Source organism: Chrysochloris asiatica, unplaced genomic scaffold (genome assembly GCF_000296735.1).
Source record: "Chrysochloris asiatica unplaced genomic scaffold, ChrAsi1.0 scaffold00003, whole genome shotgun sequence".
Taxonomy (NCBI): Eukaryota; Metazoa; Chordata; class Mammalia; order Afrosoricida; family Chrysochloridae; genus Chrysochloris; species Chrysochloris asiatica.
The window spans coordinates 13,718,100-13,733,982 of NW_006408521.1; the positions used below are offsets into that span (position 1 = coordinate 13,718,100).

The 15,883-nt window shown below is 40.4% G+C and overlaps 1 pseudogene; it reads left to right on the forward strand.

Moving 5' to 3' along the window:
* The first annotated feature begins 699 nt into the window (after positions 1 to 699).
* Positions 700 to 1,064, forward strand: LOC102836866 (annotated as a pseudogene).
* The last annotated feature ends 14,819 nt before the right edge of the window (positions 1,065 to 15,883 follow it).

Sequence of the window (15,883 nt, forward strand, 5' to 3'; positions counted from 1 at the left end):
CCCAACAATTGTTAGTGCACACACACAGTACCCAACCCACTGACCTGTGAGAGTCTCCCTTGAATTCATGCCCTAGTGACTGACTAGACAGACACATCCTAACAGGTGTCATAGGCATCCCCGCCAAACAATGAGCAGGTAATCCTAGAGTACTCATCCAATGTGTGCCTGGCTACAACATCACACATGCCACACCCAAACAGTTCCTGCAGGTTGCCTGCACTTGCACTGAAACCCCTTGATGCCTCACCAACTGATACCCCATCAACTGAGATATCAATTTGTGCATGCAAAGTGTGCCCACTCCACCCCGTTAAGTAGAACTCCCTCACTGGGGACACAGAGATGTCCTGCTCTGCCCTCCAGAAATACACTTACTGCTACTACCAACCCAGAAGGATCCCACAATCCCACAAGGACTGTGGAAGGACACTGACCACCCAGATATTAGAGAAAGAACCTGTTCTCCCTTCTACATTCAATCCAGTAAGGGAAGACAAACTAGTTAACCCATCACACCCACCAGTGGGAGGAAATCATGCCCAGCCAACAGACACCATCAAAGTCACATAATAGAACAGAACCACAAAATAATAACAATTAAAATAATACAAAAGCAAAAACAAGTTATAGGCAAGCTGTTGTAGAGGTTCCTGCTGTTTCTCTGCCTCCTAGGCACCTACGTTCTCACGCTCCAGGATGAAGGCGCTGAGCCCAGTGCACTGATGCTACGAGGCGGTATGCTGCCTGTCCGAGCGCAGCCTGCCCATCGCACGGGGACTGGGTAAGGGCCCCCGCAGCCGCCGAGGAGCCGCTGAGCCTGCTTGACGACATGAACTACTGCTATTCGCGCCTACGGGAGCTGGTACCCCGGAGTCCCGCGAGACGCTCAGCTTAGCCAGGTGGGAATCCTGCAGCGTGTCATTGACTACATTCTCGACCTACAGGTGGTCCTTGCTGAGCCGGCACCCGGACCCCCAGACGGTCCGCATCTTGCCATCCAGACAGCCGAGCTCACTCCAGAACTTGTGATGTCCAACGACAAGAGGAGCTTTTGCCATTGACCCGGTCGTCCTGTGCCTCCAGAACACAGGTACTGGCGCCCGTTCCGCCTGGGATCCGGGACCCTCTCTCCGGCCGGAAGCGCGAGGGCATGGATGGGCCCCAACTTCGTCCTGCCCACTTAACTCCCCGAAACGCCTGGCTCTAGGCTGAATCTGGCGCCCTGGGAGCCAAGGACTGTGAACTTGGGTGGCCTGAAGAGCCAGAGGGAGCTCTGGGCACAGTCTCTCTGTCCTCACCCCCAAGTTTAAAGCCTGTATTTTCAGAGTATGGAGATGTGTTTGTGTGTTGAGGGGGTTGGTTGCTCTCCAGACTCTGCCAAGGCTGCGGTATAGCTGTTCTTCTGGTCTCTTTGGAGAAGGCTCTGTTGCCCTGATTATAAACTGTTATAGAGTATATAGCTTTTGTACCATTTTTACAGGAAGATGGCTTTCTGTAACCATGTGATATATATTAAACTTTTTATAAAAGTTAACATTTTGCATAATAAACCGTTTTTAAACAGCAAAAAAAAAGAAGTTATAAAGATAAAGAGAAGGAACAAAGTCCCAGATGTATCAAAACAAAAACAAAATCAGTACAAAGCAAGCATACATACAATCAATCAGTAAAGAAGTGTATAAATTAATTGATTAATGCCTTAGTACCTTCAAGAGTCCTGGTGTGCTTTGATGCTTTCTGCATCAATCAATATTTTGCCCAAAGAATTCTTCAGTATTGCAAGTGGAGGCTTGCTTGAATTTTTTCCTCAGTTCTTTCAACTTGAGAAATGCTGAGCATGTTCTTCCTTTTTGGTTTTCTAACTCCAGATCTTTGTTCATTTCATTGTAACATTTGACTTTGTCTTCTCGAACTGCCCTTTGAAATTTTCTGTTCACCAGCCAGTGTTACAAAGTTCTTTCAGGGCTGCCTTTTAATGCTCACAGGACACACCACTCTACTATAAGCCTCAGCCTGAAGGCACTCAGCTTTACAAACAAGCCTCCTGCCCAGAGTCACTCATCTTTACTTACTCCATGAACTGGAAAGCCCACCACTGTGTCCCATGCACTGGTTCTTGTTTCTGCAGCTTCTCTTCCTCTGCCACTGCTCTGCCACTGCTCCAGTGTCACTGGGTTGTAGAGACCCAATGTGTAGGGATCACAGGGTTGAGAAGATGTACTCTACTCCTGGAGTTTTCTACTTGTGGTGGTGAGATGTCCCATTCCGAGATGGCTCATTCTATACATGTTAGAGTTCCAAATGTTTATAATCATAATCAATTCTTTGAACTCCTCACCACTGTATCATATAATCCTATCATCATCTTTTCCCACCTTCTTTTACCCAGACCCATCAGGTCAAAAATATTGTTTGGTGGGAGTTACAAAGAATATGAGTAGAAGAGCTTTGTGTAATAATTCACTACACGGCAAAAATCACCACAGCAATCTAAATAACACAAATATTAACCAACTCAACCTCAGAGACTACACCACAAACAGCAAAACTGTATATAAGCAAGACTCAGTAAACTCAAAAGCATTAAGATAACACAAAGATTCTTTTCTGATAATAATGCTATCGTGGCAGAAATCAATAACAGACAGAATTTTTTCAAATTAAATTCATGGAAACTTAATAACACTTTAAAACTATTGGGTAGCAAAATAAATTTAAAAAAAAAATTTTTTTAATTCTTAGAATCAAATACGAGTGAAAAGACAACATACCAAAACAATTAGGCACAGCAAAGCAGTGCTCAGAGGAGAATTTACAGCAATAAATGCACACATCAAAAATGTAAAAAGGCCAAGTCAACACTACAACTTGAACCAATAGAAAAGGAGCAAAGAAGTACACGGTTAGAAGATAAAAGAAAATAATAAAGATCAGAATAGGATTAAGTAAAATAAACAAAATAGACAACCAGACAGATGATACTGTAGCCAAACCAAATGATACAAGCAAGATCATAACAAAATATTATGAAAACTGTTACTCAAACAAATGGTACTCAACCACTTGTCTGTTTGTCGTACTGTGGTGGCACGTGAGTTGCTGTGATGCTGAAAGCTATGCCACCGGTATTTTAAATACCAGCAGGGTCACCCATGGTGGGCAAGTTTCAGATGAGCTTCCAGACAAAGACAGACTAGGAAGGAGAGATGAACTACTTCCAAATATTTAGTCATTGAAAACCTTATGAATAGCAGTGGGACACTATCAGATAGCACCAGAATATTGAATACTGAAACATGATGAAGAGCACCAATATATAATGCCAGATATAGTGCCAGAAGATGAGTCCCTCAGGTTGGAAGGCACTCAAAATATAACTAGGGAAGAGCTGCCTCCTCAAAGTAGAGTTGACAGTGATGATGCGAATGGAGTAAAGCCTTTGGGACTTTCATTTACTGGTGGGGCATAATTCAAAATGAAGAGAAACAGCTGTAAATATCCATTAATAATCGGAACATGGAATGCATTGAAGTATTAATCTAGGGAAATACGAAGTTGTCAAAAATGAAATGGAATACATAACCATCGATATCCTAGGCTGAAATGGACTGATACTGGCCATTTTGACTCTGACAATCACATGGCTTACTTTGACAGGAATGACAAATTGAAAAGGAATGGTGTCACATTCATCATAAAAAAGGACATTTCAAGAGCTTGAAGTACAAAGCTGTCTGTGACAGGATAATATACATACACCTACCAGGAAGACCAGTTAATACCACTATTGTTCAAATTCACATACCAACCACTAAAGCCAGTGATGATGAAATTGAGGAATTCTACCAACTTCTTCAAGACCTCTGTTAGCATAGGGGATTATGTGTAGTTAACAAAGGCAGCCGTTCAAATGTATCAGCTGCTCTATGTGAGAAAGATTACACTTTCTGCTCCCACAAAGATTTGCAGCCTTGGAAAGCCTAAACAGGATCACTATGAGTTGGAACCACCTCGGGGACACAGCAGCCACAACAACCACCAGTATCCTCTTCTTTGGAGTCCTGGTGTAGCTCTGTAGGATAAGCACTAGACCTCAACGTCAGTTTGAACCAAAAGACTGGCAGTTCAAACCCACCAGCCACATATCAGAAACCGTGTACAGGGTTGCTATGACTCAAACCAACTGGAGGACAATAACAATAATTAATAACAATAACAACAATAACAACCAGCCTCTCACAGTCTGAAACTGATCAAATGTGCAGTCAAGATATATTGATAATTGCTAGTAATTGGAATGTGAAGGTTGGAAACAAAGAGTTGGAAAATGCTGATCAGTAGTTGGAAAATATGAACTTGGTTATAGAAATGATGCTGGAGATCACATGGTAGAATTTGGCAAACCCAATGACTTATTCATTACAAATACCTTTTTTTAAGCAACGTGAAAGAAGATTATACACATGGAAGTCACCAGATGGGATGCACAGAAATCAAATTGACTACATCTGTGGCAAGAAATGGTGGGAAAGCTCGATATCATCAGGCAAAAAAAGGCGTAGGGCAGAATGTGGAACAGATCATCAATTGCTCCTATGCAAGTTCAGACTGAAGCTGAAGAAAATTAAAACAAGTCCACAACAGTGAAAATATGATTTAGAATACATTCCACCTGAATTTAGAGATCAACTCAAGAATAGATTTGACGCATTACGCACTAATGGCTGAAGACCGGAAGTATTGTCGAATGACACCAAAAATATCAGACAGGGAGAAAGCAAAAGTTATTCAAAAGACAGGAGAGAAAATAAAAAAACCAAAATGAATAATAGAAGAGATTCTGAAACTTGCTCTCCAGTCTAGAATTGTTAAAGCAAATGGAAGAAATGAGGAGATAAAAAGCTTAACAGAAAATTCCAAAAGACAGTAAGAGAAGTCAGAGTCAAGTGTTATAATGAAATGTATTAAGACCTAGAGTTAGAAAACCAAAAGGGAAGAACATGCTTAGCATTTCTCAAGTTGAAGGAACTAAAGAGAAATTTCTATTTTGACTTGCAATACTGAAGGATATTGTGGGCAAAATATTGAATGATGCAGAAAGCATCAAAAGAATATGGAAGGAATATTTAGAATTACTGCAACAAAAATAAATGGTCTATGTTCAAACATTTCAAGAGATAGCATATAATCAAGAGTCAATGGTACTAAAGGAAGAAGCCCAATATGCATTGAAGGCATTGGCAAAGAACAAGGATACAGGAATTGATGAAATAAAAACGGAAATCTTTCAACAAACTCAGGCAGCTCTGGAGGAACTCACTCATCTATGTGAAGAAATATGGAACACAGCTACCTGGCCAACTGATTCAAAGAGATCCATATCTGTGCACATCCCAAAGAGAGGCAACCCAATGCAATGTGGAAATCATTGGACAGTATCATTAATATCACATGCAAGTAAAATTTTAATAAAGATAATTCAAAAATGGATGCAATAGTACATTGGCAGGGAACTGCCAGAGGTTCAAGCTGGATACAGACGAGGATGTGGAATGAGGAATATCATTGGTCACGTCAGATGGATCTTGACTGAAAAGCATAGAATATCAGAAAGATATTTGCCTGTGCTTGATTGACTGTGCAAAGACTTTTAACCAAGTGTATCATGACAAGCTATGGATAACACTGTGAAGAATGGGTATTCCAGAAAACTTAATTGTGCTCATGAGGAACCTGTACTTTGACGAAGAGGCAGTGATTTAAACAGAACAAGGGAATACTGAATAGTTTCAAATCAGGAAAGATATGCATCAGGGTTGTATTCTTTCACCATATTTATTCAATCTGCATGCTGAGTCAATAATCCAAAAAGATGGATTATATGAAGAAGATCATGGTGTCAGGATTGGAGGAAGATTCATTAACAACCTGCAATATGCAGATGATACAATCTTACTTGCTGAAATCGAAGAGGACTTAAAATACTTTTACTGATGAAGCAAAAATGTTAGTTTGAGGACTAAGGTGGGCCTGACCCAAGTCAATAACTTCATATGCATGTGAAAGTTGCACAATGAATAAGGAAGAACATAGAAAAATTGATACATTAGAGTTATGGTATTGAAGAAGAATATTAAAAGTACCATGGACTGCCAGAAGAATAAATAAATCTGTGTTGGAATAAGTACAGCTAGAATTCTCCTTAGAAGCCAGTATGGGGAGACTTCATCTCTCATACCTGGGACACGTTATCAGTAGGGACCAGTCCCTGGAGAAGGACCTCATTCTTGATAAATCGACTGTGTAAATATTCCTCTAAGACACAATGCAATGCATTTTTTAATGAAACATAAGCGAGTTTTTAGTTCATGGAAGACTGATTCTGAGACTTTAGTGGCTTAAGCACATGTAGGTAAAGAAAAGAAATCTCCCAGGATAACCTCAAAGAAGGTGGCTCACTTTTTGTCTATGTTTAGCTCTGCTTCCAAATCCAGTCAGGCAATTTCCTTAACAGCAATTTTTAAAGAAGGTGGCAGGCAGGTAGGGGCATGTGAAAGGCAACTACTCAGAGAATTGCACAAACGCAGGCATGTCTGTCACTACCTGGTTAAGAAAGTCACACCACATGGTAAGAGATAGTATAGTCAGGTCCATGCAGGTCATTTACTCAAGCTTAGAAGGGTATGGAAAGTACCTACAAGAATTAGTGAAAGGGAGCATGGAGAAACTGAATGTCAGTAAAGTGTTCTCTCCTCATTGAATAAAACAGATTCGCTGCTCCAGGGCCTTCTGGTACAGTTGCATAAACTGTGCATTGCAAACCTTCAGGGGTGCCATTCACATGATGCCTAGGACATTCACACTCCTGGAACATGCAACATTCAACCTGCATGGTGTCATGGGAAAACCTGGGAGTGGCTCTAGAAAGTTTATAGAAGGAAATAAGGGGTGTGTGTGGGAGAAGGGCATGGATTTTACCTACAGATTTTATTTGTTTCCTGGTTAGCTTCCATACACACGATGGGTGTTCGTAGGCAAATCATGCAACCTAGCTAGACCTCAATGTCCTCCTCTATAAAATGGTGATTGTGACAATGACCCTACAAGGTTGTTGAGTAAATGAGGGATAAATGAAATCAACATGTCTGATAAATGGAAGGAGTTAAATGATTGTTACTGTCAAATATCTCTCAAGGAAGCAGGATTACTTATTTACAAAGAGAAAGATAATAATGCCCGACACTTGTAGATAAGCGCTGTCAAGTCGGTTCCAACCCATATAGAGTTTAGAGTTTCTGAGCAGCGACTGGTGACCTTGAACCACTGACCTTGCAGTTCAAACTGACTTTGCAGACCAAAGCATTAACCCACAGCATCCTACCAGGACCCCACACTTAAGCAGTGTTTTATATATTACCATCAAAATAGCCTTTCTGTGTAGGTCCTCTTAGTAGACCCATCTTACAGGTTAATTAAATTAGTTTCCCAAGGTTAAACTGTAAGTAGAAAAGCCAGAACTCAATTTTTCTCTTCTGATTAGAAATCCAATGCCCTTTGTCTGACAGGTTTAGCAAAAAAAAAAAAAAAATTAAGTGAGTAAGAGAAAGGAGGAATAAAAAGAGTTCACATGGCAAACTGGGATCACCTACAGAGTTTCCTTGGGTGAATTCCGAAGGACTTAGTAAGTCTATTTCAATGTCTCCTTCCTTTCTCAGCAGCAACCTGGGACCTGCATTTGTATAGCCCAGGAGCAAGAGGAGAGAGGTCATCGAGGTTATCGTGTCTCAAGAACATAGATCTACCGGGAAGAGGAACAGGGACACATGGAACTAAAATGATACCTTTCCCCAAAACGATTTCTATCTATCTCGAGAATATATTATGTGTTTCTATCTGACCATAATTGTGCATGATATCTGAAGGTATTAATTGATAAACACATAATTAGAAATAAGAAGCAGAACACACAAATTATCAATATCAGATGTGAAAGAGGTGATCTAATTACATATTTTACATATATTAAAAGAATAGTAAGAAATAGTATAATTAACTTTTTATCAGTAAATGGGAAAAATTAATGATAGAAACAAACTAAGCTCACTCACAGAGCAACATAATCTCATTGTCATCAAATCGTCTTGTTAATTTCAACTCATGACAAGCCTATAAGATGAAGTCCCACAGAGTTTCCAAGGCTACAGTATTTACAGAAGAAAACTAGCACATCTTTCTTCCATGGAGTTCAAACTAGCAACCTTTACTTGTCAGCGAAATACTTAGTCACCGCACCCTTGCAGTTTCTTTGTAAATCTATGCTGTTGTTATTGTTACATATCATTGAGTTGGTTCCAACTCATAGCAACCCTCTATACGGTTTCTGAGGAGCAGATGGTGGGTCTGAACTGCCAACCTTGTGGTTAGCAGTCCAGTACTTGTCCTGATGTGTCACAATACGGTGGTGGTGATGGTGGTGGGCCATGGAGTTGACTCTGACTCATAGTGACCATACATAGAGTTTCTGAGACTGTAAATCTTTACAAGAGCAAAAAGTCTCATCTTTCTTCCATGGAACAGTTGGTAGTTTCAGACTGCTGACCTTGAGGTTAGCAGCCTGACTCATAACCACTCCGCTACCAGAGCTCCTGCATTGTCTCCACAGATACTCTAAATAGCCCTGTTTCCATCAGAGAAATTAAAAATATAGGGTGGAAACAAATTTTCCAACCAAACTCCAGGTTCAGATAGCTTTGTTAGAAACTTCTGCAAACATTTAAGAAAGATTTGATACCAGGACTACATAAATTCTTACATAATATCTGAAGGGAAAGTATATTTCACAATTCATTATATGAGGTCAGCCTCACATCCATTACATTGACATATGATCAGAAAGGGCCATGACAAGAAAAGAAAATTACAGAATACCCCTCATAAACATATATGACAAAAAAGTCTAACAAAACTGTATCCTATCTAAGGCAACCAAATGTTCACGTTAAATAAAACGCCAGAAAATATAGTGACAGGAAACAAATCAATGGTTGCTTGAGGAGACATAAACGGAAATGAGAGAGGGATTATGGAGGGGCAAGAGATTTATGAAAGTGGTTCCTGCACTAACTTGATTGCTGTTAATGTTTTTATGGATTTGCACAAACGTCAAAACTTACCAAATTGTTTGCTTTAAATATGTGCAGCTTACACGAGTTTTGTCTGCAAAGTTTAAGTCTTTCTATTATTTTAATGGCATTATTCACACTTCAAAAATATTTGTTCATTTTAAAAGATTTGACAAGTTGATAACATAAAAAGGTATACCCATAGTCACTGATCAGCCAACAACACAATTGCCTTCAATTCAATTTCAACTCATGGTGATTCATGAGGGTCAGAGTTGAATTGTGCCTCATAGTGTTTTCCATGGCTGATTTTTGGGAAGTAGATTACCAGGGCTTTCTTCCAAGGTACCTCTGTTGTTATTATTAGGTGTCATCTGTCAGTTCCACAAGCAACCCCATGCACAACAGAACAAAACACTATCCAAACTTGTGATGTCCACACAAGTGTTGTTTGAGCCCATTGTTACAGCCACTGTACCAACCCATCTCAATGGGAATCTTCCTCTTTTTGCTGACCCTCTACTTTACATAATGTCCTATTCCAGGGATTGACCTCTTCTGATAACATGTTCAAAGTACATGAGACAAAGTCTCACCATCCGCACTTCGAAGGCACATTCTGGCTGTACTTCTTCCAACACGGATTTGTTTGTTCTTATGACAGTTGGTGGTGCTTTCAGTATTTTTCCTCAACACCATAATCCAAATGTTTCAGTTCTTCTTTGGTCTTCTTTTATCATCCATGATCATGGAAGCAGCAGTCAAGAAAACAAACAATGGATTGTATTGGGCAATTCTGCTGCAAAAGAACTATTTAAGTGCTAAAGAGCAAGATAGTCATTTTAAGGACTCAGGTGCACCTAACCCAAAGGATGGTATGTTCAGTCACCTCATATGCACGTGAAAGCTGGACAATGAATAAGGAAGACCCCACTGGGAGGAATCAAAGGCTCCAACATTTCTGTTAGCAGCAAGTTGGTTAATAGTTTACACCACCTAGGGACTCCTTGATCTAATTATAAAAAATTTAAACATTTTGCCCTGGAGTAGATTCCAACTCATAGTGGTCCAATGTAGGCAACATAGAGCAGGACGGAACTGCCTTATAGGGTTTCCAGGACTATGTGCCATGGCAGGATAATACTCTGGGCTGTAAGGTCATTTTGAACCACAAGGTCAGAGGTTCAAACTCACCAGCAACTCCTCGGAAATCCTATACAGGGTTGCTACGAGTCAGAACCGACTCCATGGCACTGAACAACAACAATATTTAAGGCAAGAGATTGCCACACCTTTCTCCCATCAACCTCTCGGTTAGCAGCCCAGCAATTATCGGCTAAGGCACCAGCGTTCACTGATCTCATTAGAGCCATATTTAACATTTTTGTGACTACTTAACTCTCTAGTTCTTTCTTCTAGAAGATATATTTGTGCACTTTCACATTATGCAACTGACATGTTTGTAGTACACTAGGCAGTTTAACTACACTTAATTGTGCTCATGAGGAATCTGTACCTGGACCAAGAGGCAGTTGTTCGAACAGAATATGGGAACACTGAATGGTTTAAAATTAAGAAAGGTGTGTGACAAGGTTGTATTCTTTCACCATAATTATTCAACCTGTATTCTGAACAAATCACCTGAGAAGCTGGGTTCTATGAAGTAAAACGTGGCATCAGGATTGGAGGAAGACTCATTAACAACCTACCATATGCAGATGATACAACCTTGCTTGCTGAAAGTGAAGAGGACTTAAAACATTTACTGATGAAGATCAAAGAGCACAACCTTCAGTGTGGATTAGATCTCAATGTAAAGAAAACAAAACTCCTCACCACTGGACCAATAAACAACATTCTTATCAATGGAGAAAAGATTGAAGTTGTCAAGGACTTCATTCTTCTTGGATCAACTATCACCACTCATGGAAGCAGCAGTCAAGACATCAAATGACATATCGCATGAGGCAAATCTGCTACACGAGACCTTTTTAAAGTGTTGAAGAGCAAGGACTAAGGTGTTCCTGACCCAAGCCATGGTATTTTCAATCACCTCATATGCATGTGAAAGCTGGACAATGAATAAGGAAGACCGTAGAAGAATTGATGCTTTTGAGTTGTGGTGTTGGAGGAGAATGTTGAAAGTGCCATGGGCTGCCAAAAGAACCAATAGATCCATTTTGGAAGAAGTGCAGCCAGAGCGCTCCTTGGAGGCCCAAATGGCCAAACTTTTCATACTTTGAACATATTGTCAGGAAGGACCAGTTGCTGCAGAAGGACATCATGTTTGGTAAGGTGGAGGGTCAGAGGAAAAGAGGAAGACCCCCATGAGATAGATTGGCCAAGTGGCAGCATTGATGGACTCAATCATGGCAACAATTGTGAGGTTGGCCCAGGATCGGCCAGTGTTTCTTTCTGCTGTGCATAAGGTCGCTATAGGTTGGTACCGACTCAATGGCACCTAACAACAACAACAAATAACCTCAAGGTCTATTTCAAATGCATCAGTCACTCCTTGGAACCCTGATTCAGGGTCGTTATGAGTCGGAACTGACTCGACAGCACTTACCAACAATAACAACAATATTCCATTGCAGTTGTTAACATAAACTACATAGGCATTTCCCTATGTTAGAATTTTAGATTTTAATCTCATTGTTATGCTATCATTTTATTATTATCCAATATAGATGTATTAAGTACCAGGCAATGCATCAAAAAATAAGGTAAGGCTCTTACCTTTGTGAGCTTGCTATGTACAATATTCATACAGATAAAGCTATCTGAACTTAATGAGTACTATCTATTGTGGTTATCTATTGCTATATAACAAACAACCTCAAAACTTAAGACAATAGCCATCTCGTGGTTCTAGTGATTTCTGGACTCAAGAAGTCTGAAAGATAATTACTATGTTACAGAGTCACAGGAAATCACTCACGTGTCCAGATGGAAAAACAGAGCAGCCCTCAGGCATTTTTGCTTTGGGAGTTTTCCCACATAGTTTCTTCCATTGACAGCTTCACAGTAACTGAGCTCCTTCCACGGTCGTTGAGGTCTCCAAAGTGTGAGTGTGGCAGCCTTGTTACCTTGTAGAACCTTGTTTAGGAAGTCACACAGTAACACTTCTCCCATATTCTTTGATGAGGAATCCCTCTAGTTGATGACTGGGACTCACCTCACTTCAAGGGCAGAGGATATACACTCCACTCTGCCTGTTCCTGGGAGGAGTCTCAAAGAATTTCCAGACATGCTTTTAAACCACCTCTTAACAAAGAGAGATGACTCAACAGAAATTATCAGACAATATCATTAATATCACATGCAAATAAAATTTTGCTGATTATAATTTAAAAACAGTCACAACAGTACATCTGCAGGGAACTGCCAAAGATCCAAGCCAGATTCCGATGAGAACTTGGAATAAGGGATATTGGCTTCAGATGGACCCTGGCTGAAAGCAGAGACTACCAGAAAGATGTTTACATCTGCTTTATTGATTATGCAAAGGCTTTTGATTGCAATTACAATCCATTACAAGTTATGGATAACATTGAGAAGAATGGGTATTCCAGGACACTTAATTGTACTCATGAGGAACCTGTACATAGACCCTGAAGCAGTTGTTCAAACAGAACAAGTGGACTCTGGGTGATTTAAAATCAGGAACGGTGTGTTCTTTCACTATATTTATTCAATCTCTATGTTGAGCAAATGATCCAAGAAGTTGAATTATATGAAGAAGAACATGACATCAGGATTATAGGAAGACTAATTCACTTGTGAAATGCAGATAATATAACCTTGCTTGCTAAAAGCAATCAGGATTTTAAATAATTACTGATGAAGGTCAAAGACCACAGCCTTCAGTATGGGTAGCATCTCAGTGTAAAGAAAAATCCTCACAACTGGACCAATAAAATAGCATCATGACAAATGGAGAAAAGATTTAAGTTGTCCAAGACTTCATTTTGCTTGAATTCACCATCATTACTCATGGAAGCAGCAGTTAAGAGATCAAATGACATATTGCATTGAGCAGATCTGTAGCACAAGACCTCTTTAAAGTGTTCAAGAGCAAAGACGTCAGTTTGAGAACTAAGGTGTGCCTGATCCAAACCATGACATTTTCAATGACTTCATATGTATGTAAAAGTTAGACAATGAATAAGGAAGACCATAGAAGAATTGATGCATTTGAGTTATTGTGTTGGAAAAGAATTATTAAAAGTACCAGGGACTGCCTGAAATAAAAGCAAATCTGTGTCAGATGTACAGCCAGAATGCTCTTTAGAAACTAGGGTGACAAGACTTTGTCTCTCATACATTGGACATGTTATCAGGAGGGGCTAATCCCTGGAGTAGGACATCATGTCTGGTAAAGTGGAAAGTCAGCAAAAAGAGGAAGACCCCATGGAGATTCAGCACAGTGGTGGTAGCAATGGATTCAAGCATAACAGTAATTGTGAGAATGGCTCAGGATCACATAGTGTTTCATTCTGTTCTCCACAGGATCTCTGAGTTAGAACTAGCAACAGTAACAATGTTACCTCAGGATATGTTTCAGAGTTGAAAATGTTGGAGTTAAAGGTGGACTTGCTTTTATGTTTCATTTACACTTGTGTTGTTAGTTGCTATCCACTCAACTGGAACTCATAGTGATCCCATGTACAACAAGCCAAAGTGTGATTCAGCCCTGTGCCATCTTCACCCGTATTAATATGCTGAGATCACTGTGTATGTTGAGAACCTGCTAGCTTAGGAGGCTCATCTTCCAGCACTCTGTTGAACAGCATTCTCTTGTGATGCATAGGGTTTTCCCTGATCATTTTTAGAATTACATTACCAGGAAGGAGCCCACTGGGGGGACATGGTTAAGCACTCAATTGCTAATCTAAAGTTCACTTGTTCAAACCCACAAACTGCTCTAAGGAAGAAAAGCATGGCAGTCTACTTCGAACAAAGATTTTTGTTGTCTTTGTTAGGTACAATTCAGTTAAGCACAACTCATAACCACCCTATGTCCAACAGAATGAAACACTCCCCAGTCCTGCACCATACTCACAACTGCGGCTATGCTTGAGACCATAATTGCTGCCACTGTGTTAATCCATCTAATCAAGGGTCTTCCTCTTTTTCATTGACCCTGTATTTTATCAAGCATGATGTCCTACTCCAGGGACTGTTCACTTCTGATAACACATAGAAAGTACATGAAACAAATTTTTGTCAACCTCACTTCTAAGGAGCATTTTGGTTGGACTTCTTCCAAGATAGATTAATTCATTCTTCTGGGAGTCCACGGTGTATTCAGTATTCTTTGTCAACATCATAACTCAAATGCACCAATTCTTCTACAGACTTCCTTATTCACTGTCTGGCTTTCATATGCATATGAGACTATTGAAAATACTCTGGCTTGAATCAGGTTCACCTCAGCCCTCAAAATGACACCTTTGCTTTGCTTTTGTAAAGATTTCGTGGGAAGCCTATGTAACATTTCTACTGTGCCCTACAGTGTTGCTATGAGTCAGAACCAACCCAACAGCAGAGAGTTAGTGGGGATGTCACCAGGTCTTTCTTCCTAGTCTTACTTTGGAATCTCTGCTGAAATCTGTTCACCACACATGATCCTTCCAGCATCATAGTTAACACACAAGCAACCCCAGTATGACCAACTGACAGAGGAGTGGTGGATTCACATTCGTGGGCAAGTATGCATGATGGTGAGCAAGATCAATGCAGTTCGGGTCTCATGCAGATTACAGTCCAAAGTAGAATTCAAATGACTAAACTGGAAATTATCATGAAGACAGATTTAGGGTTTAAATAAAATAACAAAGTATTTGGCAAACACCAAAGTGTTTCCTATGACTGAGTAGTCAATCGAGGCTTTCTAGGAGGAAGTGACAGCTGAGATGAGACCTGGAGCATGAATGAGTACATGTCATTCAGACACAAGGAACAGGCGTGTTTCCAGTAAAGACAGCAGAATAAGCAGAGACCCAGAGGATTTGGCATTCCGGTGTGGTTTAGAAAAAAAACACTTAATTCTGGATATTGTTGTTGTTGTTGTTAAGTGCCATCGAGTCGGTTCCGACCCATAGCGACCCTGTACAGGGTTTCCGAGGGTGTAAATCTTTACGGGAGTAGAAAGCCTCATCTTTCTCCCACAGAGCAGCTGGTAGTTTCGAACTGCTGACCTTAAGGTTCGCAGCCCGATTCGTAACCACTATGCTACCAGAGCTCCTTATAATTCTTGAGAATCCCTTGAAAAGCATGTGGTACATGAAACAGGATTTCTCTCATCCCTACTCCTCTGGAGGAGGGCTTTTCCTTCTCCTGGCCTAATGCTTCCAGGACTGCTCTAGCTCTAGAGTGACAGGTCAGATCCCTCTCTCTGCTCCTTACCCAGCTCTCCTCAGGAGAGGAAAGATTGATCTGCCTGCCATCATTGGTCCATGGTTCTCTAGTGAGGAGAGTTCATAAATAAAAACATGAAGTGCTTGGAGAACTTCGCTCTTTTCCACTCTGTTCCAAAAAGTATATTTTAACTTTTTCTGCCTGATTCCTCAGTCTCAGTTCTCAACTGAATCTGACCACAGAGATAGAAATGAAGGGATGTGATTAATGGCTACCTCTGCATAATCAGGGAGGTTACTGATGGCAGGATGTGTAACTGCTTTCATAAGCACCACAATGAGGAGGCAGAACAAACTGTTGGACTCTGGTGAAGAAGATTTGAGTAATGCAGTGGA